This window comes from Rhododendron vialii, chromosome 3a (genome assembly GCF_030253575.1).
Source record: "Rhododendron vialii isolate Sample 1 chromosome 3a, ASM3025357v1".
Taxonomy (NCBI): Eukaryota; Viridiplantae; Streptophyta; class Magnoliopsida; order Ericales; family Ericaceae; genus Rhododendron; species Rhododendron vialii.
The window spans coordinates 21,447,491-21,474,205 of record NC_080559.1 but is presented as its reverse complement, the minus strand read 5'-3'; the positions used below and the strand labels follow the sequence as shown (position 1 = coordinate 21,474,205).

General features: G+C 46.7%; 1 pseudogene; it reads left to right on the top strand.

Annotated features, from left to right (window-relative positions):
- Positions 1-26,715, top strand: part of LOC131320419 (actin-related protein 5-like) — a 56,412-nt pseudogene that overhangs the window by 17,027 nt on the left and 12,670 nt on the right.

Genomic DNA, 26,715 nt, shown 5'->3' with positions numbered 1-26,715 from the left:
GATCGACCGGAGACACCACCGAGAGACTCGGCAAGGGGCAAGGATCCAGTGGTTGAGGAGGGGGTATCCGAGGAGGTGCCTATGGAGGAAGTTGAGTTTAGGCCTACAGTGGGGTCTTCGACGTACGTCCCTATTACGCGCGGAGACTTTGCTGAGTTTGTGACAAAGGAGGAGCTTGGTCGTTTGCTCCAAGAGAACCGAGGGGTGGTGGCTGCAATGTTAGCAGCGCGAGAGGATCGGCTCCGGCAGGTTGAGAAAGCTCAGGAGGAGGAGCGCTTGAGAGCAGAGACTGAGAGAGCCAGGGCCGGGGAGGAGGCCTTTGCGCACGAGACCGAGGTTGCCGAGGAGGCTTAGGGGGAGGTATGGTCCTTTGAGCGTGCAGTGACACTCGCTGAGTCCTTGCGGCAAGCACCCCGTGCTAGGTTTGTTGCGGACACGTACATTTTGCTGGAGCCGCACTCGTTCATACCGTCTGGGGTTGAGAGCCTCGCACCTCTGCGGGATAGCTATGATGCAGAGCTCATACTGAGGGATCCGCAGAGACACTTATCCGTGGATTGGGCGCAGGTACATTTTTGGACTTGCTTTCATGTACATGTTTTGTTATTGTAACAATACGTAGCTTGAACTAGCGTAGCATAACTTGTAATGCACGTAGGTTTAAAACATTGAACTGTAGCTTGACTGAGAAAGTAGAATTTGGATAGTATGCCTCGACTTTGAAACTTGACTTGACTGATAAAATACTTGACTTAGCTGAATCGATTTGCAGAGCACCCATAACTTTGACGAAAACTGTTAAGGCTAAGCTTGAATCAATCATAAGCTGTCCCGCTTGATAACATAGCCCTTTGAACTTGAATTCGACTAGGTAGATTGCCATGACATGATAAGTGCCAGGATGGCGTGCCCAATAGTTTGAATCGACCGGATGATAAACAAAATGCCTTTGAAATCGACTGAGAAGTGTACCTTGATGACAGTAATGCATCGTAGTCCGGGGCTTGACTGAAAAATGCCCTTGATTTGATTCGATCGATAGCAGAATTGGATAAGGCAAAACAAGCACCAAGTGGCTTTGATCGACCTTTATAATGCTTGTTTCGAATGTAGAGTTACTCTTGAGATTCTGAATTCGACTGACTATTTGACTTGAGTTGCATTTGCTGATGAATATCTTTTGTCGTCTGTCTTTGTATGCAGAGAGGAGCAGCCAGCACTTGGGGTCATGGTGGTCCTGCGAGCTCGCTTGAGTTGTACAGAGGGCTGCCAGAGCGAGTTAAGGCTTTGGTAGACGCTGCAGGGTTCCGGCCGTTCATCCTCACGTTGACGGCAGTGAAGAGTGACCATGCCCTGCTTACTGCACTGGCTGAGAGGTGGTGGGATTCCTCGAATACCTTCCATTTTCCGATCGGGGAGATGACAGTGACTCCGTCAAACTTTGCAGCTCTCACTGGCCTGAGGGTAGGAGGAGAGCCTATCCCGTTTGACTCAGAGATTTACAGAGATACCGGGGCACTGAAGTGGTTCTTAGGGCAGGCACCGGCAGGCAAAGCGGAGACCATCCATTATAACCAGTTCAAACGGTATTTGCAGGGGAGGGCACCAGACTCAGAGCAGGAGGCGGAACAGATGGCGAGGGCCTACTTGTTGTACTTGTTCGGGGCTACGCTGTACCCGAACAAGTGATCCACAGTACACCTGTCTTACTTGTCGGCCCTCCGCGACTGACGCGCAGCTTCGCGCTTTGACTGGGGAGAAGCAACTCTAGGAACATGCTATGGCTTTATGGGGGAGTTCTCGCGGGGGAAGAAGGCGACTGCCGGTTACTGGAGAGTGTGGGAGGTAAGAAACGAAGCTTGCAATTCATTTCCTATTTTCCTTTCTTGCACTTGTCTTTGATTTGCATATGAACTGTATCTTGATGCTTTGATTGTCTGAACATTTGCAGCTATGGGCTTACGAAGTGCTGAAGATGTACCCACTGGAGAATAAGTGTCCGAAAATGAGGATGCTCCCACGTGCTATGATCTAGGGGCCTTTGTACAATGGTAAGAAGAAATCGAAGGGGAGCCTCCAAGCCTTCAGGTCATACCTTGACGAGCTGTCAGGTACTCAGGTAAGCAACACGTCAAATTGACCATTCTGCCTTAGAATTGCTTTAATGCTGTCGCTGATGCCCATCTGACTCTGAATCTTTGCACTTGTCTTGCAGGTAGAGTGGGACCCGTGGAGTAATGCAGAGCCTGAGCCTGAGTACTTGGCGAGGAGCAGAGTGGTGACAGCGAGTCGAGTGCTATTGGAGTCAGCCTTTGGGTGGCGGTGGTACTTAGGTGACCGGGTGACACGACAGTCACTAGGCTTTCTGTAGTACCAGGTCCCTGGGCCACTTCCACCTCACGCTTCACATACGGACAAGTACACTCTGGCTGAGTTGCGACGCTTCACTGTTCTGGCCGGCCTTGCTGCCTTCTTGAGGCCCGAGCGTGACTATGCCGTCTACCGGAGACAACGCCTGGCAAGGCCACTTGGGGTTTTGGAGCACATTACCATGCAGGGCGAGGCGCTGGAGGCCGGCGAGGAGAGGCGGAGCCGGGAGAGCAAGGTAGCTCGCTCAAGAGAGAGGAGCGACTACGCCACAGCGACTGGCCTTCCCCGACTTTCTTGGACACTGCGGGATGCACAGGGAGAGGAGGCCACAGTTCGGTTTGAGCCTGCCAGGACAGAGCCAACAGAGATCACAGGACCGGTATGATACTCTTCATCCCTTGCACTTTTCTTACTTTACTTTCGGCATGCATATCTGGCTTGTGCTCTGATTTTGCCAAAACTATAACACAGGCCCCGATGGAGTGGGTGCGAGAGGCGGTGCGCTTGATGAAGGCCATGGAGAAAGAGTTTCACAAGATAGCCGGCGGTGCCTTTTTGCAGTTGCACTACCCACCGCTAGCTCCAGCTCCTGCTGTGCAGCCTCAGGTATAATTTCCCATTCTGCTCTTAGATAGGACTTTTTTCAAGATTTCTGGCACTTAGCATTTCAATATATACAATATGCACAACGTATGCTAAAATGATTTGAATGAAAATGCAGGGACGTGCTAGGGCGGCTCCTAGGAGGAAGAGCGCGCGGCCTCCTCCACAAAAGAAGATAGCACCGAGCTCCTCTCGGCCAGCGGCGAGCGTACAGAGGGGAGTGCAGATCACTCTAGCTAGCGAGGAGCTCCAGTTCCGCCGAGAACTGAGGAAAAGGCCTGCAGAGAAGAGGCCTGCCGAGGGACCTTCACAAAAGAGGAGAAGAGAGGAGGAAGAAAAAGAAGAAAAAGAGGAGCAAACATCCCTCAACAACGGCTCTGACTCTGCGGACGATCCTAGGTTCCGAATGGACCCGCGAGAGATGGAGGAGAGCGAGGAGGACGACGACGACGAGGACCTTTTTGACGACTAAAGGCTATCACCGAGCCTCGGTTTATTTTGATGTCCTTTTGACGTTTTGAGATAGTAGATACTGGACTTTTAGGATAGGGCCTGCGTGCCTTTTGACTTTTGGGCAAGTGTGCCTTGGTACTTTTTTAATTCTGCCTGGGCCGTTGTGCCGCTTTGATACATTTCTGCCTTTGCTTTTTGAATATAGTAGTATATAATTTCTGCATTTTCTGTTTATCGATTTCCCTTGCTTTGATGAGATTTGGTAAAGGAAAAGAACAAACCATCCACTAATGTCTAACATGCATTAATGAATGCTCTGAATCGACAAAAAGACACTTGCTTATGTACACATTTGACTTAGCTCGAAGAAAGAAGAACAGAGAAATCCTAGGATACGACACATATCCCAGACACGCGGAGGATACGGGAAATTTGGGCGTTAGTAGGCCAAAATCCGACATTCTCCTAGGCGAAGGAAACTGACCCTTTTAAAAGACAACATAGGTGTATAACGACTTGTATGAACTACCAAAACTGGTACAATCGTCCCGGTATGAAGAGAATACTGAAGAAAAGCTAAAAAGGCCACAAAAACAGACATAAGACGCAAAAGGTGACTCGATATGGTCCCGGACTGAAACCGACACCCCCGTATAGTCACATAAGTCCTATGTGACATGCACGGTATGACAAAACTTGGCGAAAGCCCCTGAAATGAGATTTGACCTCCCGTATCCTTGATTTTAGCTTAAAACGGGCCGCCAAGGGTCCGAAATCTTCATCGGGCGTGGCTTTTGGAATCCAACGTCTCGCCATAGTCCCAAGTGACATTTATGACCTGTAGGAATCAACAATCGGCCAAAGCAAGCCCCGGAATTGAAAACGACCATGCGGAGGCAGTAGCTGTTGCAAACTGGTTTCTGGTGAACCTTACTGGCGTACGCCATAAATCTGGCCCCGTACGCCAGTAAGTGGGGGACACGCATACGCCAGTTAGAAACTGGCGTACACCAGGTTTCTGAGAGCCAGATCCACTTGACTGACCAACTGTCCTTTTTCAAGGGGCACTTTGTTTTTATCCTCACACGATTTGAACACGGTTTCTGAGCTCCCAGAAGGCAGAGTCCTTTGCTGTGGTGTAGTTTGGAGGCTAGTATGTTGTCCAAATGAATCATAGGAAATGGAAAGAATGGCCAAGGCCAATAAAGCTGGAATGCATGCATTGTGGCCTTCACGGCTCCATTGCTTCCCCTTTTTCTCAGCATATTCTAGCATTTTCCATGGATAACCCCCTTCCAACTTTACTTAGGCCCTGGTTGGTGCAACTTTTGAGCGTTGACTGGCTCAATTTCCAATATCACGGTCTTGCTTCGTTCCGTTTTCTTCGACATGTGCTGCTCCGCCCAGCGCTTCTACGGGCTGCCCTCAGATTCTGGGACCCTAACATCCATGTATTTCGCTTTGGCGATGACGAGATGTGCCCGACCGTTGAGGAATTCCAGGCATACCTCCGAACCTATTCGTCCCCTACACTTGTTGTTCCACCTTATCAAGCGAGCATGTCCAAGCTGCTAGCCAGCTCGCTCAACATCTCCGGGGGTTTGGCGAACACTATCCTTGAGGGTGGCCAGATGAACATCATGCGGTTGATTGAGATGTACAGTCCAGACGGCGATTTGGATAGCGATGAAGCTCAAGCGCGCCGTCGCTTTGCCTTAGTAATCTGCCTGCTTGCCGCCTATCTGCTCATTCCTGCCCACGGGCAGGTCAGCCCCTTGCTTGTGAGTGTTGCTTCCCAGATGGAGGGACGAAGGAACGTGATCCCTTTGGTCCTGGCTGAGACGCTCTTGGGTTTGGATCTGGTATACACTGGCCAGTCAGCTGTCTTCAGCGGGAGCCCGCTTTTACTTCAGGTAAACTCACTCAGCTCACCTTTTTCTAGCTTTTCACACATTCTCGTTTTACCTCGATGCTCAAATTAGGCTGCTCCCTAGCTCCTTACTCGTCTTTTCGCTCAGGCTTTATCTGACTTCTTACTTGTCTTTTCGCTCATGCAGCTGTGGTTGTCGGACAAACTGAATCTACTGCACCCACCGGTGACGGGTTGGAACCTTTTTCCAAAAAGGATTCATCAGAGGGAGATGCGGTACCACGACATGGATATAGAAGGTTGGTATGAGTTCATGCAGCAAATGCAGCCTGACGAGATCGTCTGGAGGTGCTCCTGGCTGGACCTCCCGGATATGGCTATTCACTCCGATGGATTCGATAGGATGGTGATTGCAGGACTATCGAGCTTTACTTTCTATATTCCCGGCCGTATCCTTCGCCAACTGGGCGCTTCTCAGGAGAATCACCGCGTCAGTATTGGGGACTTCCGTGTCCCGATTTTCAATGCCCAAACACTCAATGGTTACCAGAGGCGATAGGGCCTTAGAGCCCTTCAGGCCGAAATGCCAGATTTTGCCACAATGCTAAGGAATCGCTACAGACAGTGGTTGAAAGCGGATGTAAACGCAAGGGAAAACATTTACTGACTCCGGGCCACTTTGCTATGCTTAGAATAAACTGTGAGCCGTTAGACTTCTTAAGCATTTTACCTCTCCTTTTATGCTCTAACTTTGGCCTAGGACCGCCTTTTCAGGTTTTCGGCCTAGCGAGCTTTTGAGTTTCACCTATTTATTTTTGCCTAGAACCGCCTCCTTAGGTTTTTGGTCTAGCAGGCTGCTCTAACTTTTGCTTAGAATCGCCCACCCTTGTGATTTTCGACCCAACGAGCATCTCTTAGGGATAGTAACGCTTGAGTTGATCCAGGTTGACCAGGGTGTTGAATTCATTACCGTCGAGGTCGATGAGCTTAGTAGCACCCCCGGATAGGATGGTCTTGATGATGTAAGGCCCGGATTGCTTCGGCCTGAACTTCCCGCGAGGATCAAACACTGGGACGCGGATCTCCTTTGTTACCATGTCTCCTTCGACTAAACCCCTGGATTTCACCTTTTTGTTGAACGCGCGAGCAATTCGACGCTGATACCCTTGAACATGATACAAGGCTCGGAGCCTTCTTTCATCAAACAACATCAGTTCGACAAACCTCCCGCTTAACCATTTAGATTCCTCGAGACCACTTTCAACCATGATTCTCAGTGATGGGACCTCAAGCTCTATAGGAAGCACTGCCTCCATCCCATAGACCAAGGAAAAAGGAGTCGCACCAGTTGAAGTGCGGATAGATGTTCAATACCCCCAAAGGGTGAGAGGCAGCTGCTCATGCCAATCCCTTCCGGACTCGGCAATTTTCTTGATGATCATCTCGACATTCTTGTTTGCGGCCTCACCGCCCCATTTGTTTGTGGGCGATAGGCCGTCGAATGATGGATCTCGATGCCGAATTCCTCAAAGAGCTCCAGAACCCTTCCTTTGAAATGACTTCCATTATCCGACACAAATGCCTGAGGGACTCCGTACCGATAGATGATGTTCTTTCGAATGAATTGAGCGACCTGAACCGTTGTCAGGGTCTTGTAGGATTCAGCCTCGACCCACTTGGTGAAGTAGTCTATCACCACCAGTATGAACTTATGGCCGTTTGAAGCAAATGGCCTGATCATTCCAATAACATCGATGCCCCAGAAAGAAAGGCCACGGTGAAGTCATGCATACAATTTAGACGGAGGGACATGTTGCATATTCGCGTGGATTTGACATTTGTAACAGCGCCGTACGTAGTCGATGCATTGCGATTCCATCGTAGACCAGTAATAACCCTGCCTGAGGATCTTCCAAGCGAGCATGACGCCGCTCATATGAGGCCCGCAGACTCCTTCGTGAACCTCTTCCATTATCCTTGTTGCTTCGACACCATTGACACAGAGCTTGTGCATCCCACAGTGAGACCTTCGATACAATTTCCCTCCACAGATGATGTACTGAGAAGCTAACCTTTGTAAAGCAGTCTGATCCTTCTTCGTGGCCCCGACAGGAAATTCCCCGTGCTCCACAAAGTCCCAAATGTCATAGTACCAGGGTAGGCCATCATCGACATCATCAATGGCGTTGATGTACTCATAAGCAGGCAAATCCCTCTGCTCAATCACAATCGGCCGCAGCTTAACACCTATTGGAAGTTCGATCATTGAAGCCAAGGTCGCCAAAGCATCGGTGAACTGATTCTTCAAGCGTGGGACATGGGTGAAAGTCACCTTATTGAAGCGAGGAATCAGTTCTTCCAAATCTTGGTGATAAGGCTTCAGCTTTCCCTCACGAACCTTCCAATCTCCATTGGCTTGGAAGACCACCAAGTTTGAATCTCCAATTACCTTGAGCTTCTCGGCCCCTAAAGCCATAGCAGCTTCCATTCCGACAATGCAGGCCTCGTATTCAGCTTGATTATTGGTAACATCGAAATTCAGCTTGAAAGCGAGCGGAATGTGAGCGCCGGCGGGCGTGATCAACAACACTCTGATCCCGAACCCCTTTTGGTTAGCAGCTCCATCAAAATAGAGCGTCCATACTTCCTCGACCACCGTCAGCACCTCCTCGTCAGGAAAGTGAAATCCGCGTCTTCTGGGCCGTCGATTGGGGTGATCGGCCAAGAATTCGGCCACAGCACGCCCCTTTACAAACTTTCTCGTGACGTGTTGGAGCTCGAACTCAGCCAGCAAAAGCAACCAATGTGCTAGCTTATGGGTGAGCGCTGGTTTCTCGAGCAAATACTTGATAGGATCCATCCGAGAAATCAGTCTCACCGAATAGGCTAGCATGTAGTGTCTAAGCTTTTTGGTAGCCCAAACCAGCGCCTAACATGTCTTCTCCAGAGGGGTATAGCGCTCCTTAGACCCCACCATTTTCTTGCTCAGATAGTAAACAGCTTTCTCGACCCCATTGCTCCCTTCCTGCGCTAGTAGACATCCCATGGCTGTTGGAGAGACCGACAGGTAAAGAAACAATGGTTGGCCTGGCGCAGGCGGCATTAGTATTGGCGGGCTCTGCAAATACCTCTGAATAGATTCGAAGGCGACCTGGCATTTCTCTGTCCATTCGAACAGGACTCTTTTTTTGAGCAAACGGAATAACGGCTCACAGGTTAGAGTTAGCTTGGAGATGAATCTACTGATAAACTAGACCTTCCCTAGAAAGCTTCGTACGCCTTTCTCGGACTTTGGTGGTTCCATTTTGAGAATCGCCTTGATTTTGGAAGGATCCACTTCGATTCCCCTTGCGGTGATCAGAAATCCTAACATCTTGCCTGCCGTAACTCCAAATGTGCACTTTTGCAGGTTTAATCGTACGTTGTACCTGCGAAGCCTTTCAAGAAACTGCCTGAGTGAAGGAAGATAGTCCTTTTCCTCCTTTGCCTTCACAATCATGTCGTCGACGTAGATCTCAACGGTCTTATGGATGAAGTCATGAAATAAGGTTGTCCGGGCCCTTTGGAAAGTACAACCGGCGTTCTTCAGCCTAAATGGCATCTTCACACAGCAATAAGTGCCCTATTCTGTGACAAACGTCATTTTCTCTTGGTCTTCGGGCACCACAGAGATCTGGTTGTACCCTGAGAATCCGTCGACAAAAGAGAGCAAGGCATGCCCCGCCGTGTTATCCACAAGCACGTCAATGTGTGGCAAGGGAAAACTGTCTTTGGGGCTTGCCTTGTTTAAGTCCCTGAAGTCGACGCAGACTCGGATTCTCCCATATCCTTCTTGGGGACAGGCATGATGTTGGCGACCCATTTGGGGTACTCTACGACCCTTATGAATCCTGCGTCAATCTGTTTGGTAACCTCCTCTTTGATTTTTTGAACCCAATCCGGCCTCATCCTGCGGAGCTTCTATTTGACAGAGACAACCCCGGGCTCTAACGGGATTGGATGCTGTACTATTTCGGGATCGATACCGGACATATTCTTGTGGGACCATGCGAAAACCTCGAAGAATTCTTTGAGAAGCTCGATTGTTCCAGCGTGATTTTCCGGGGATAGATTTGCACCAATTTGCATCATGCGGGGGGCATCCTCGTCTTTCAAGTTTATTAAAATTACTTCTTCTTTTAGAGGCTGAGCACGCCTTTCGTCTTCCTTTTCGATGAGGGAACGCAACTCAGCCAGGATGTTCCTATCGAAGTTTGTTCCTTCATCGTCAGGGTCGACACAGTTTATATAGAAGCTAGCAAAGTAGTCAGAAGTAGGATCATGCATTTCATAAAGCCCAATAGGGTCGCCAAGTACAAACGACTCAAACTCAAAGTAAAAGCTACGACGTGGAGGGCCGAGAGGCACAAACTCTGACTTTGAGCTAGACTTAGACTCGACAGACTCTGTGTCAAATTCAGATACATCATCAATGCATGTCAGGCGTGGAGTGAAAATGCAGTTATTAATACTTCCCTTCGCCTCCACGATGAGAGAGGTAGGGTCCTCGAGAACATCTGATGAGTCGCGCCCAAGCATCAGCACCTCAGCTTCTTCACCCTTGCCAACCAAACCTACTTGGGAGAACAGCATCTCCAGATTCCCCTGATCGAAAGCCCTCAGCTAGTCAAACTTCTCTTTGGCCCGACCCAGCTGTTTCTTGAATTCCCCCTTAGCGAGCTCCTCTTCGGCTGTCTCCTCTTCACCATCGGACCAGGTGTCTGCAGCAAAGATTTCGAAGCCTGGCAGCCAAGTGCAAGTCTCTGGATCCCAAAATGGCTCTATTTGTCCCGAGTAAGCAGAGCCTCCTCCTTCCCAAACAAAATAGCTATCGGGGTTACCAAAAAGGGTTCGAGGTTTTCCCGTGTCTTTCCTCTTTTTGGCGTCTTTGGCCGACGGAGTGTAACCCAAGCCAAAGCGGCCTTCGGTGCAAAGAAAGACAGGGAACTCAGCGATCCCTTGTTGGTTGATCCCGAGTCCTAGGCCAGGCATGAATGACATTTTCCTCATCATCTCGAGGACAGTTGAACTTATGGTAAAATCATCATCCATGGCGATGGCGAGGACTGAGCCCGACGTGTCAAAAGAGAAACCTCCAAAGTCTGAGTCTTCATCCCCGTGCATAATTCCCAAAACAGGCGTTCCATCATCCGAGAGTGGGCGGATTCCAGAATCTCCACAGATCATCAAAGTCTCGGTAGGGAGCTCCAGCATGACCTTTTGATGCAGAGTTGAAGGCACCGCCATGATGTCGGCCCTATGAAGCCATGGCCTGCCCAGCAGCAGGTTAAAGGTAGCAGGGACATTGACGACGTGGAATTCCACATCCATTTCAAAGCCCTCACCATCGAGCTTCAGAATCAAAGTCCCTTCTACCGCACGGCGAGTGCTATCATATGCTTTGAAGGCCAGATTGGAGGGTGTTAAGTCATTCTTTGTGAGCCTAAGTGGTAGGCAACCCTCATTGGGCAAACATTGATGGCAGAACCATTGTCGATTAGCATAGTTGGCACCCAATGTCCCCGGCACTTGACAGTGATGTGCAACGGGCAGTTATGAGCGGTTCCTTTGACGGGCAGGTCCCTCTCGGTGAACATGACGGAGTGCTTAGAGAGGAGTGGTAGTACAAGGGCAATCATGGCCTCGGGGGAAATATCAGTTGGTACCGTAAGCCGAGCCAATGCCGAGGACAGCTTTTCGCGATGCTCCTTTGACGATGATATCAAACCCCAGATAGACACAGCGGCCGGGATTCGTTCGAGCTGTTTCAGAATAGCATCTTCTTCGGAAACCCCACTTGGAAAGACCAGATCATTCCTTTGAGCGGCGGGAGCGGTGGCCTTCTGAGCAAGCGAATTGGACGAGCTCCCAGCCTGGAGATTAGACGGCTGGAACACTCGGCCGCTCCTTGTGACGTTGGCAACATCCCACCAGGAAGATGAGTCAACAAAATCCCACAGATCGACTGGCACCTCTTCCAACTTGCGCTTTCCTTTGTCTGTTGACGCAACTGTTGCGGTCGAGTCTGGCCCCAGAGCTGAGTCCCATTCCAAATCTTCCATCACTAATCCCTCCCAGAAAGTAGGATCCTGAGCAGCATCTTCCTCAAAGGGTGCCCCCGGGTTGGTGACAAACGGAACGTCCCAGAATCCTCCGCCGACAAGGGCAGTGTTGACAGTCCACACTTCGCTTCCCATGTTCAGATCGACAATATTGTCCACATCCCAAATATCAGCAGACGGTGGAGTTTTGATGGTTTCCTCTGCATCCCAAAGGTCAGTAGGAGGTGCATCCAGGACCATGATCGAGCAGTCATCCCCGGGAGCAGAAATAATAGGGCGAGGCTGTTCCACAGAGACAATGTCGAGAGGAGGGTCAAACTCATGGATGCGGCGGTCGACCATGCCAGCAATCGAATTCACCAAAGGTAACATGGCGCCTAGTGGGCGACGAACATCGGACACGATCTCCCCTTCTTGATAGTAACCCCAGTATTCCTCACTGATATCATTTTGGTCCAAATCGGCCTTGAGGCCTTGACCTATTTGCCATTCATCAGGTTGTGGATCCCATACGTATTCTTCAGCTTCTACCTCAACTTGGTCTAGCTCAGGCTGGTAGAAGAGTGCGAACAAAGAAAGATCATCCAGAGGGTTAGCCTGTGCCGCATTCCATTCTCCTTCCCACTGGTTTAGCCATATCTGATTGACTTGAGGGTGTGCGGGAAACCCCATGTTGTACTGCTCGATCCAATCGGTACAAAGCTCCTCCCATTCCCTAGCTTTGTCTTCCATGGCCCATCCGGCTGCCATCATGTTAACACTTGGCTCAGAAGGAAAGGGTACGATTGGTCTAGGGTTGCTGGCTGAGGTAATATGGTCGGTGGGGTTGAATATGGTGGAGCTGAGAGTTATATGGTTTACTTGAGGGTTGGGGTCATGTTTAGGCAAGGAATTGGTAATGACATTGGATTTAGTAGGTGGGGTTCGAAGGGTACCATTGTCCACCAAATCTTGTATCGCATGGCGAAGGCGATAACAAGAGTTAGTGTAATGGCCGGGCATCTGGTGATATGCATAGAAAGCATTGGGGTTATGACTGGGGGGTGGATTTTGAAGAAGTGGAGTTGGGGCTAAAGGCCTAAGGTGTCCGGTTTTGATTAGCTTTTCCAATACCGAGGAAAGTGGCACCTCAAAATTGGCAAAGTTACGGGGTTGGTTGCGGTTTCAGGGTCTCTGAGGGGTTTGAACTTGGTTGACATCAGCGATGTGATTGGAGCTTTGGGCGGAGGCATTGTTAGCAGAAGTTGTGTTGGCATAGCTGTTGCCACCAAACAGAGCAGTGTTGTTTCCAGTGTACGCACGGGGTTTTGACTTTGAAGCTAAGGTAGAAGAGGAAACATCACTTCTGGGTAGAACACCGGTATGGAGAGCTTCTTCGATGGCCAGCCCGGAGTCGTAGAAAGTCTCGAAGTTCGCCCCTTGAACCAACACGAGGTTTTTAGCAAAGTCCGGCTGCAGATTGCGGGAAATGATGCGGATTTGGTCCTTCTCGCTCGGGCGATCGGGCATGAGAGCTGCCTTGGCCCTCCACCTTTGGATAAAGTCTACGAAAGACTCCTTTGCACTCATCTTAGTTGATTCCAACTCCCGGGTGGTCATCTTGAGCTGGGCATTGTAGCTGTACTGAGCGTTGAAGGTAGTGCCGATGTCTTCCCATGTCCGTCTTTTGGAAATGTCGAGTGACAAGAACCACTGGAAGGCGGGGCCGGCAAGGGTTTGCGGAAACAACTGAGCCATTGCGTCCTCCTCGACACCATGTAGCTTCATTGCACCATGATAAGCCAATAGATGAGTTTTCGGATCTCCGGTCCCGTCGAACTTTGTGAAGTCGGGCATCTTGAATTGATCGGGCAACCTGGCGTTCAGGAATGGGCAAAGGCGATCCATGTCTAGCACTTCTGCCCCTTTCCTTTCGGACTTAGCGACTGCTTCTTCCAATTTTGCCATTTTGGCGATCAACTCTGCCATTTCCGGGCTTGGAGCATGATTTTCGATCAGAGGGACCTCTTCGGCAGCGACTTCCCGCCCTCGCCTTTCACCGCCTTCCCCTCCTGCTGCAAGAGGAAGTCGTTCTTCAATTAGGGTGCGGAGATTGGCCATAGAGGCGTCGGCCTGGTCGGCCCTTTGCTGCATGATGGCTAGGTTGTGCTGGAGATCCGCCAATAGAGTAGCGAGATTCGGGGGTGGGACATCTGCCATGGCTAGAACCTCTGTCTTAACAATTTTCGGCGATGCAGGTGGAGACAGAGTAGACGGAGGGGACTCGTGCGGAGTAGTCGGTGGTGAATCCTCCCGCGACAAAGTGCAGGCCAGAGCTTCCGTTGTGACTGCCGAAAGACGAACCCCAAATCAAACCTTCAAACGGACTCGGTGGACGGCCCCCAATAGGTTTGGCTCTTGATTTCGGAACCCTGCTTTGACATCGGCATGACTAGATAGCAAAGTACAAGAACTCAGTGATAGCCTGCAATCATTTTATTTGAAAGAAACGAAAGGAATGGAAAATGAGCATGCCAAAACGTCGTCGGTGTCCTCCTAGACTCTAGAACTAGAGAGAGACCGTCTTATGACATTCGGACATTTGCCATAGAATCCTCGGATTTTCTTTTCGACGATGTATCCTTGATTGAATCGACTGTCACTAAGAGATGTCAAAATAGTCTAAGCCTTTGGCTTTTCCACTCTCGAAGTTTCAAAGTTTGATCTCGGAACAACTCGGTGTAGATGGCGTGATACCGTAACCGAAGTGGCGTAAGCAGCACTATGCCGGAGCCTGAGCGGTGTAAGTGATTAGCACTTTTAACATGAGTGGTGTAAGTATCACGTCATTCTCTCCGTTGTTCCTAGTTTTTTTCAGTTTGAAACCTCGATCAGGCGTTAGATAAAGACTTAGAAAGTGTTGATTTCCCGAAGCCTCATTGATTAAGGACTTGAAAATTTTTGGTAACATGCAACATCGAGATGCACGACTCATCATCGGTCCAAGGCAATGTCGAATGGGCGCAAGACAGACTCGACAAAAGACATCTTAAAAGCCGCCCTAGCATGCTCCTACGCAAAACGGTCATGAATGTATGTACAGGCATGCGGTAAGGAAAGCAGTAACACGTAGATAGTATATGGGGGTTAGATGCAAATAATCCTACCCTGCGGGTTCCTGTCCTAGGTTGAAAAGTTCTAGTGCTTTGTACACATGTAGAGGCCGGTTTTGGTTTAAGGGGGTTCCTCTGACTAGAGCCGCGGTATACCTCCCACTACGACGCGTGTAGCAAAGCAATGGTCGAACGGTATTACGACCCATCATCGTCCAAGGTTGTTAGGCGTTCGAGGAGCCCGGGCTCCAGTAAGCTATGCCGGTTACCCAAAACACCTCAACGAGGCTAGCCAACATCGATGCGAATGGAGAATGCCAAAGAATGATAGAATGAGAGAGAAACACAACTTTTTTGAAAAATGCCCTTTTGAATTTGGCTCACTTTTATTAATCAATACCTGGCAAAAATTACACAAGTGAACAATAGTAAAAGCCCCAGTTCGGATTGGTCGGATGCTGAGATCCTGTTACGTTACCATTCTGTTCTTCAGCAGCGCGAAGCGTACTGTTTTGACAGACTTTTGAAAAGTTGTTCAATTATGTATTAATTGCCAAATACCAATCAATGAAATGAGTTCCCCAGCAGAGTCGCCACTGTGGGCACGCGCCCCAAAACTTTCGATTTTGCCATTCTAAAAATCGGGTGCGGCCCTGTTTGAAAAGCGCGGCGAAACGCTTCGATTCAGAGTCGCCACTCAGGTTTTAGCGCTGAAAACACCCAAGGAACCGAACTCGAAAACGTTTGCTACGTTCGTTTGATTTTGGAAAAGGCTTGTAGACTGGACCGTCGTCACCTTCGATATCTGAGGTTCGGGAGCCAGGTTACGAGAGGGGAAGGGTTTTATGGCACCCCCTCTCGCCCAATCCGAAGATCGATCTCTACTCAGGTATTTTGTAAAAACGTTTGCATTTTTCTCTCATTAATCATTTTTGGCCAGTTAGGGAGGGGGAACAGTTAATTGGGGATTTAAAACTGTAACAAGTTGCAATTATGTGATAAAATGCTGTGAGCATGCGTGCCCTTTTCCTTCTCGGGAAAGGATTCCGTTCCCTTCCCAAAGAGAAAAATGCCGGTTCGCGGGAGCGCTTTCAGCTGAACGACAAGCGCTCGCAAAAATACAGAGTCGCCACTCGGGTTTGAAGGTCCGACACCCAAGGAACCGTATTTCGAAGCACTTGCCGCGCTGATTGATTTGAAAAAGTTAAGGAACTAGTCCGTCATAACCATATCTGGGATCAGGAGCCAGGTTACGAGAGGGGAAGAGTTTTATGGCACCCCTCTCGCCCAATCCGGAGATCGGTCTCTACTTAGGCATTTGCGAAAATACTTGTTTTGCGATTCTGTTTGATTAATCAATTCTTTAGCCAATTAGGGCGGGGGAATAATTTAACGAGAATTAAAACTGTAACATGTTTGCTGGATGTAAATGATAGCATGGATGAGTAGTTAGTATAGGATGAGAACAGACTGCTGTGGGAGTTTAAATAAACTGGGAGGCTCCTGTTTTGGAGTGATGTGCATAGGAAGAAACCAGTATGCACTGAACAAGTTACTGCATGCTGTTCACTCCTGCGCACACAACTCCAAGACACGCGCGCGCCGGTGAGCTCAAACCCACAGCTCTTATTCTCAAACCCTCTGGGCTCTGGAAGGACCAGTGCACACCCAAGACAAACCACGCAGTTTATAGCAGCATAATATATAGTTTAAAGGCTGTAAAGCCCTACAAATTAATAAAACACCCCTTAAACAGTGTGGGGACAAAATAATGGCCTAAGGCCAAGCTACCCGTGTAAGGCCATTCACTGGTCAGAGGCAGACAGTCACGCGATGAAGTCATTCTGGCGCACGATGGTGCGCCCTGGCACTCTGTCGCGCGATGGAGCCAGTCTGGCGCGCCCTGGCGCGGGATGGTGCGCCTTGGTGCGGGATGGTCGCGTCCTGGCGCAACCAGACCAGTGCTTGGTTTACACATTGCTGGGTTCTGGGACAGGTCCAGAATGATCCCAAGGGTACTCCAAAATAGCAGAAACTCATATTGAAATACAAACTAGCAGTTTATACTAAAGAAAGCAGTAAACTGATTTTTATCATACTTAACAATGATCTACATGAAATAAAAGCATAAAAACAGTAGGAAACCAATCCCCACGCGGTCCAACGCGTGCAACAACATAGTGTCGCGCGCGAGAGTGGGACCGTCGTGCGCTGGTCCTACCACGACGGTTTTTGAAACCTTACCAGCTTTAGGACCAGGACTGGTATTGATTACCAGCCTTGGCCCTGCCAGCCCCCCTCAGGGATCAGAACAAAGAGTAGAACAAGGGTAAGCCATACCTTTGGTCGAGTTTGAAACGAATTTGAGCTTTGATGTGTTTGAGGCTTGATTGAGGTGTTTGAGTATTTTGAGGAATGTGAATTTGGAAGAAAAGCACTAGAGCTTGTGCTTAACCTTTCAATTTTTTTTGGAACCCTTTGAATGAAAGACCCATGGGGGTATAAATAGGGAGAGGGGGTGAATCTGGTTGGAAACAGAGGAGTTCAGCCAGTCCACGAGGCCTGGCTGAGGTTGCATTGGTGGCCAACTGTCCTCCTTCAGAAAGGTTGGTGGTAGGTCGGACCGTCGCGCGACAGAGTGAGTCTGTCGCGCGATGGTGCGCCCCGGCGCGGGATGGTTGCGTCCTGGCGCGCATCAGTAGAGTTTTTGGTTTTTTTGAAGTGGCTTAGGCCAGGTTAGGTTCAAGGGTTTTGCAAACACTCAAAGCTCAAACACACTATCATTCCCAGGGTGTTTTTGATCCATTTCATCATCGGGGAATCAAAAACCATAAGTAAACTAATCTGGAAGCCCAGATTGGGGTGTCTACAAATGCTTATGGATGATTTGCTTGCAATAATAAACATAGATTGAGAACAAGCACTGAGAGCAGTTTGAGTAAGGTGGAGTATGCTGCTCTGAAGGGATGTGAGCAGGTATCGCACCAGTATGCACCGGCCAGGCCACTGCATACCAACGCAACCTGCGCACGCCACCTCATCACTAGTAAACTCCACTTACCATGAACTCACAGTCTTTGTTTGCAACCCTCTGGGCTCTAGAATGGACCAGCGCACACCCAGGACATACCACGCAGTCAATATATCAACGGTTAAATAATTACAGACAGATGGAATGGCCTTAAGCCATGAAAATAAATAGAACTCTCCATAAACAATGTGGGAACATAAAAGAGGCCAAGACTAAGCTATGATGCAAGGGCCAGCCACTGGATTTTGGCATAACTGTCGTACGCCAGTCGTATGAGACCGTACGCCAGTTACATCCCTTACCCAGTGCTTGGCTTTGCATCATCTAGGCTCTGGAACATGACCAGAAAGCATCCCAGAGGCCCTCCAAAGTAAATAAAAGCGAATATTGAATGCTACACCTAAATGGTTCTAGGATATGGAAAAGCTGTAAAACTGGTTATTAGCATGCTAAGGTGATGACAAAAGTTTAAGCAAGTAAGAATGGACGATGAATGATCCCCACGCCAGTGGTGCACATACTGCCATTACCGGCATACGGCATGATGGTACTTGCGTGCGCCATAGTTCATCTCACACGATTGTTATATTTTACCAGTTTAAGGCCAGGACTAGTATTGATTGCTAGCCTAGACCTTACTGGTTCCCCTTATGGGTCAAAAACAGAAAGCCACACAAAGGTGGTATACCTTTTTGTGTTGAGGTTTGAAGATGGTTTTGAGCTTTAAGGTTGAAGATGGAGGTTGGATGGTGACTGAAAGACAATGGGGTGTATAGGAGTGGGCTCCTCTTCTTTCTCTTTCAATGGAGGAGAAGAGGTAGAGAGCAAGAGAGGAGAGTAAAAAAAGGTTGGACTCATTAATGTGGTTAACCCCTTGCAAATGAATACAAGGGGGGCGGGGGTATTTATAGAGGAGAGAGGGACTAAGGGAGGGCCTTAACCAGTTGGGTTAGGGCTGGTTTGGTTAAGGGGAGAGCCTCCCATGCATTAAATGCATGGGACTTGGCTTGATGGAGGGTGTAGGAGAGAGGGGGAACGTCCCTGCCGAGTGTAATCATCAGGGGGACTGTAGGCCACGTTAGGGTGGCACAAAAGTCTCGTCCATGTGGCTGAATAAAGTTGATTTGACTGGGCTTGACTGGCGTGCGCCATGTTTGGACCGGCGTGCGCCAGTGATAACTGAGTCAACGGTTGATGACTGACACGTGACAGTTCACTGGCGTACGTCAGCTCAGTACTGGCGTAAGCCAGTTTGGGTTTTGCTAGGGCTGTTTGGTTCTGGTTTGAAGGGTTTGAAATGAGGTTCGGAACACTCAAAGCTCAAACACCATCGTCCTCAGACTGCTCTTGATCATAATCATCATTGGGGAAATAAAAGACCGATAAAAATAGCGTTATCTGGATGGTCCAGAATGGGGTGTCTACACAAAGCTCCAAAATTGACCAAGAACTTCCCTCCAAGCTTGACCCACGAAATTTTGAGCTCGAGTACGCGATTGGAAGGTTGAAGGGTGGTTGATCTTTGAGGTTCTTGAGGTCTTGGAGGAGTTTTGAGTGAGAGGAGAGGAGAGAGAGAGTGGATCTCGGTAGAGAGAGAGAAAGGGACGATAGAAAGAGAGAGGATGAGAGATATATAATCTCCTACACACACATCCACCCTATATATACTCATATATACTTTAATCACACACCCACTCCCTCAAGTAACAATTCTATCATTTAAGACCCAAATCAAATAAACCCACAAATTTCTCATTTATGCATTACTTTAGCATTCATAAAACCTTTAAACTATTTTCGTAAAATACAGGTCTCTACATCCTATCATCCTTAAAGAAATTTCATCCTCGAAATTTGCTAAGCCAAGTCCAACCGAGTCTTTAATCGCAATACATAACCCAATGCCACATTTCCACAATCTAACAGTATGTCCCGCCACTCGACAGTCAATTTCGTATGCCTAGGTTGCTCACTGGTTTCTCCTCAAGAACTACACCCATCTTTAATCGTTCTCCTGAAATTTCAACCTTCATAGACACTCGAATTCTATCACTCACTCCAAGATTCAACAACTTATACCCTCTCGTTGTCCAAACTCTAAATTTTCATGTTCTCCTTTCTCATTCAATACCAACTATCAATCTAGAAAACCCCAAATAATCTCTATGCTACGTAATAAAGCCATGAACCCAAAATCCAATGATTAGACTTCCTAATGATCATCACCCCCTGCTCAGTTAAGAACACCAACTCACCATAGTTACACTCCTTACGTCTCAAAGCTATTGACCTCCGTTTGAACTCCAAGAGCAACACATCTTACAATCGATCCAACTTTATTGATAATACTATGGATAGACACCAACACCAACACACATAAGACAAACTGCTAGTCATGATCTCCAACTCACACTCTATTCACTCTCATAACTATTTCTTATGAATTCTGCACAAACCTCAAGCGTCCTTTTGTACTTCTAACATTCAAAAACAACCAAGGTTCGAATACTTTTTCCACATTTCTCATCTCACTCAATATCACTACCAACTTCGGTCCTAGAAACCCAAATTCCCTCCTACAATAATGCGTCCCTTCTTTGTAACTCAACATGACACAATATTGGAACCATTCATGTAAACTCTCGAATCCACCATTTCCTTTAACTTAATTCCCCGTGTAATACTGCCACTACTCAAGAAAAGACATACACCCGATTCCGAATACACAACAAAAGTAATTCCTCGTAGCAAATACCCATATACACTTCATTGTTTACTCTACATTGTATACTAAAAGCAGACTTCACACATTGATATTACATAACAAGTCAAACATGTAGGTTTAAGCTAAATAGCAACAAATTTCATACACAAAATATCCCAACAAACCAACCGTACACTCTAATAGCTCACACAACACCAAACATATTCACACGTTAGCAAACTCACTCAATATCCAAGGGACTCACAAGGTATCCAACGAACTCCCTGAGTGTCCAACGGACTAACCAAGTATCCACGGATTCATGAAATATCCAACACTTCCCAATTCATGGCTTTAGGAAGCCCAACAACTATCTCGTTCCTTTCAATCTCATAATGCCTCACACGACGTCTATTCATTTTACCAATCTAGAGCATTCTCATTCATTAGTCAAGTCAAATCACGTATTTCTCATGTTCATAGTCTAAACATCACAAATACACATATTATCAATTCTAATTATTCCGTTATTTCCACAACTTTACAATCTAACATGTCTATACTTCTCATTATATTCTAGAACTCCAACTACTTCGTCACTTAAGAATCAATCTCTCTTACACCAACGTCCTCTAACAGTTCCGCTCACCACGAGTTTCACAGCTCACAATTGTCTCTCAACTAAGTAATCAAATCAACCTCAATATTCCCCCAAGGTATTTGACACATCTACACTCGACCTCAAGAACAACAACTTCCATTACGACCACCATCTTTAATATCACTATCATTATCATTATTATCCCTTAATCTCTCTTAAACAAACTCCTCATCTCAATGGCATACCTCAACAGTTCACATTCGTATTGCCCTCACTCCAAACAAGTTTATCACCACACACTTACATCAATCACTCGACTCAAATTAGATCAATTTAGTTCACCTCAAGTCTTGTAGTCCCTCTCAACAAATAATGTCTTCACTATTTCCTATCAATCTGCCATAACGACACCATCACGACATTCACCTTAACAATGATGACTACAACACTATAACTTATCTCAAGCCTAGAGATCTAGCCCCTATACACAATCCTAGTGTCCAATTGACTTTTCGAGACTTCCATCTAAAAGAAGTGGTGATCAAGCGCCTTTTCTAACTGGATCTCATCGATAGTTGCCTGGGTGTCCAAAAGACACATACTGTATCTAGACACCCTACCTATAACTTTCATCTTCCTAGGTCAATCTTAGATATGTACAATTCTCTACGAAGGCTCAACTTATCTGACCTATACTTAAAAACACTACCTACCTATAATTAAAATCACTACCTCAATGACTACCATAACAATGACAAACCACAATCATTACCACAACAAGACATCATCACTTTAAACACATTCAAGGCATTCACTAGTTTAACCCTTTAGCAATGATACACCTCATTCACTTTCTGAACAATTTATGATTCTGATCACATCTCACATCACATAAAAATTACTTAAAGTATTTGAAATTTAACACATAATCCACATGGTTCAAATAAAACCCATCAATTACTTAACTCACAAAATCTTACTAACACTCTAACACTTTTATTACACACTAACGGATATCATCTCTCACATGTCGACCTCGCCACTACGCGTAAGCACTACAACGATCTCTACCTTTCATATTCTTTCCTGTCTAACATCTCATCTAAAAAGAGCACCTTACCGCATACAACTCAAGACTAAAACTACCAATAGTAACAATAACAACGGTCGCAACCATAACTACTACAAGGAGGTCAAACTTCTCTTTTTCTCAAACACGAATCACCAACATCCCACCTATCCGAGTTAACATAAATGCACGCCAGATCGGTGAACAAATGTCGGTCATGCAAGTACACACATGTCTTTGTTAAAATACGCAATGATTTTTTTTTTGAACCCATGAGACTAAGTCTCCCCACGGTCTCTAGGTATTCAAACATAAAGCTCTGATACCAATTTTTCACGCCCTCGATTTTTAACATAAATAAATAATCCATTTCAATAAATGATCCTCACATAATATAGACAATACCCAAAAGAAAGTTCCCAAATGATCACTTATAATCTAAGTCCCCAAGTTTAAAGGTTTGCAACATTGGCACTACGGCCCAAATTCCATAGTTAGTTAAAGACAGTAAATTTAGAGATTACATAATACCTGAAGTTTAAAAAGTTCAAATGAATTTACAATTCTTTTCAAGAGATCATACAAAAGATGATAGAACCACTTCTTGGGACAACTTTCAAAAGATATGAAGTCAAGCATGCACACCATGCACTTCGCGTCAAAATCCTTGAGGTGTACCTGAAAATGAAAGATTGAGCTACACTAGCCCAGTAGAGAATTCTATACTCAAGCCATATGTGAATGCAATGAAACATGCTACAAGAGTAAATAATTTTCAATAAACGACATGAGGCACAATGGAATATCATGAAGAATCGACGGACTACGACCACGGGATTCTACGAGTCTTAAAGATATCCTTAACCTTTCGTACATCAAATGAAGGGCAGCATTAAACACACGTCCATCTGAATAACCCACGACAATTTCTCAAACTATTTCAAGTCTCCTCAAATGATTTTGGAAAATGATATTGGCACTCCAAAAATTGATGCAGGCACTCCAAAATCAATGTAATTCCAAAGCCACTTTCCTTTGTTTTTTGGAGTGTCTGCATCAATTTTTGGAGTGCCAATATCTTTCCCATCCCTTACCATTTACCATCAAACCTATTTTCATAAAAGAAAACATTCATTTTTTATTTCCAAAATAATTTTGAGAAATACTCTTGACCTCTACGGGTCGAGCTCCGTTGATTAACTTGAATACCGGAATCTGTTGGTTTGTGCCCAAATACCGGAACCATTGATTCACTCAGGAATACCGAAGATCCTTTTTCCAAAACCAAGTTCCTTTCTTTTCAAAAAAACCTTGATGAAATCAATTGTTGTTACCCTTTTTCAACAATTACAATTTCAAGCAATACACGACCCAAACGACAACATGAACTTCAATAATCAGTCAAAACTTCATTCATCATGCGAGACATTCAACTGTATTACCACACCTTGCGTTACAGTGAATTTTCTCCACCTGGGTTTCTGCATTACCACACCTTGCATTGCGGGCCCTCTAGAGTCTCTGCATTACCACACCTTGCGTTGCTACAGTCTTTCATTCAACATCATTCAATGTATTATAAACTCACAAACATATCCTTTTGTATATTATTAAATACCTTAGGTTCACGTTATCCCTCAAAGTTTATCACGACGCCCCATGTCACGTACTGAACCCAAAATGACTCTATGACACACCATCTGCTAGAATCTAAACGAGAATCTTATAGATCGGGTGCCAAGGGAATCTAGGAAGATCAACAATATAAGGCACGAGGATACGGGTTACCCTATTCTCATCCGGACCACAAGGAAAATCCCCATCGACCAACTATGCACCCTACGATATACTTTATGGCCTACGATACTCAATAATGACTCCATAGTACATTTCTCAATTCACCATTCATCATGTCATGTTATAACGCTTAACAAGTCTATATCGATCATTGAGACATGCCACAAAATCTACTTCAATCGACAAAGAGCATAAATAATGCACGAGTATCCTAATCATTCAATTCTACAGTTTTCTAAGTTATGACGAGAGCCCAAGAAGATCGATTAGTCAACAAATCTTTCAAGGTTCGAACAATCAAGTTTGGAAGTGATTTGAAGCTAATCAAAAGATGTTTAAAGCGTTCAGGGTTCAAACGGGCACGATAAGAAACAAATGAACCAAATCTGCCCGAAACAGAAGAGGGGTATCAATACCCTTGCTGGAGGTAATGATACCTGGCCAGAATCTGGTCCAGATAAGAGTGGGGTATCGATACCCCTTTTGAGGGTATCAATACCACGAAGTTTTTCGGTAAATTTTCAGTTTTTCAACATCGAAACTCCAACAACAAACAATGAACCATGCACGATCAAAGCACATAATCAACTCATAAACACATAGAGAGAGTAAAAAATCCCTACCTTAAGCGGTTTAAACAAGACCCAAGCGATTGATTGAAGTCCAAGCGAGCCCTAGACCTCCAAAGCTCCAAAGTCGACCAAGAACTTCCCTCCAAGCTTGACCCATGAAATTTCGAGCTCGAGTACGCGATTGGAAGGCCGAAGGGTGGTTGATCTTTGAGGTTCATGAGGTCTTGGAGGAGTTTTGAGTTAGAGGATCTCGGTAGAGAGAGAGAAAGGGGGGGACGGTAGAGAGAGAGAGGATGAGAGATATATAATCTCCTATACACACACACCCCACCCTATATATACTCATATATCCTTTAATCACACATCCACTCCCTCAAGTAACAATTCTATCATTTAAGACCCAAATCAAATAAACCCACAAATTTCTCATTTATGCATTACTTTAGCATTCATAAAACCTTTAAACTATTTTCGTAAAATACGGGTCTCTACAATATCTTTTTCCACCTCTCTTGTATCCCTACTATTTTTCGTTTCTCTTCTGGTTGCTATTGATGATAACTAGGATGATTGTGTTCTCCATGACAGCTCAAGGAGAAGAGGAAGCAGGTGTTTATCAAAACCACATCTGAGGCCCGACAACGAGCTAAACAGAAACGCTTAGAAGAGGAATTAGAATGGGAAAGACGAAACAAACAAGTTGAAGAAAAAAGATTATAAGTTGCTTAACCCATTTAGTTTTTCATCTCCAGGTCAGGTTTTCAAGGAATAGAAGCATCCAGTACATTACCTAAAGCCAATATAGCACTTTGCTTTATGTAATGCTTTGTTAGTACCATTGGAATATGGTAAATTTCAACAGATGGTATTTGTTCTTCTAGAAGAGTGCAAGTCAAGGTGTTATATCTTGTTTTGCATGGTTACTGTATCTTTCTTTACTCATTTGTAGAGAGAACCGGAGCTTTATCGAGAGTTTAGGGGTTCGATTTGACGGGACCTTGGCTTGGGTTAGAGTTCTCCTTCCGCTGGTTCATTCTCCTGTTCTTGGACCTGCAATAAGTCACTAGGGCTGGAGTAGCCCAGTGACCCTCCGACGATCAAGTCATAATTTAGGGGAGAACGTAGATCTAGGGTTTAGGGAAGAATGGCATACCCTCTTTCAATGAGCATCCCTCTGTATTTATAGACCTAGGGTTACTTGGCTTTCAAGCCAACGCGTGGGGCGTACGCTCGGGTAACCGCCTCGGATGACGTCATACGTGACGGGGGAAGCAAAGCGGTTACAGAGCACATGGCTTGATCCAAATGATTCCTGCTGTCGCGGGATTGACGTGGGGCCCTTCCATCATCCTCACTCAAATGCTCTCGGGAGTATCGAGGCCGAAGCGCCTATCCGAGCAAGGCACCGAACACAAGACCAGGACCATCAGTGTTCATTGGCTCACCAGCCGGACCCCAAGGGGCAAATGCTCGGTAAATCTGGCCCGATTACCAACACAATAACTGAGGCCACCACAATAGCCCCTCAAGTCCCTAGAGCCCCACGCTTTTGCTTCAGGGTCTTGATTCCTTTTTTCCTAGCCATCATGCCTTGAACATTCTTCTAAGGGGGTACTGAAGAATAGAGAAGCCTCGGTAAACTCCATCCCTCCTGCCCCCAACAGTAGGAGCCACGTGTCGACCGCTACCGAAATACCAAAGGGTAAAAGCTGTCTCGGCACGTGCCGTGTCAGTTGATTAGTACGAAACGTCACTTCGGGAACACGTGTCACTATGCCAATGGCTTGACTCTCCGGCATCCTGACCTCGGTGCAGAGCCCTCGATACTGATCGTCCGATGATGACTCGTGTTAGAGATCTGACAGCTCGGCGCGCGATGCCTCGTTTCCCGCGCAGCCCCCGCCTCTCCCATTATAAATAGGAGAGACAAAGACGAGGCGGTTACTTTTCTTCTGCCTTGAAGACGAACTGCCGCCACCATCCATTTCCAACTTTCGATCGAGATTTCAAGCACTCTTGGAGGCAGATCAGTACATGAAATTGAGGTACGTTGATCTCCCTGGTATAATCTTTACGCCTTGACCATTTTTCTCAAGCTTCTCGTTGTTTTTAGCACGCATTATGATCGAACCACCACTTGCCACCTCTGGTCTGCGGCGGCGCTGGGTATCTCCAGCGCTGCCCTTGTTTTGCCTGAGGCGCAAATTCTTCCCGAGGCCAAAATTTATCCCAAGGCCTATCTTCATCCCGAGATTCTAGGAATAGTGTCAATCTTATGGGGAGCCTTCCCGAAGAGGAATGCCCCGGGCTCAATCGAGGCCAATAGACTCCGAGGAGCGACGACCATTCTGTCCCGAGCGCTAGGTCATCCTGCCCTTCCCTGAGCACATAGCTAATGGGTTTTTTGCACATCATCTTCTTTGCTAGGTAAGGGGCGAATGGTCATCGAACT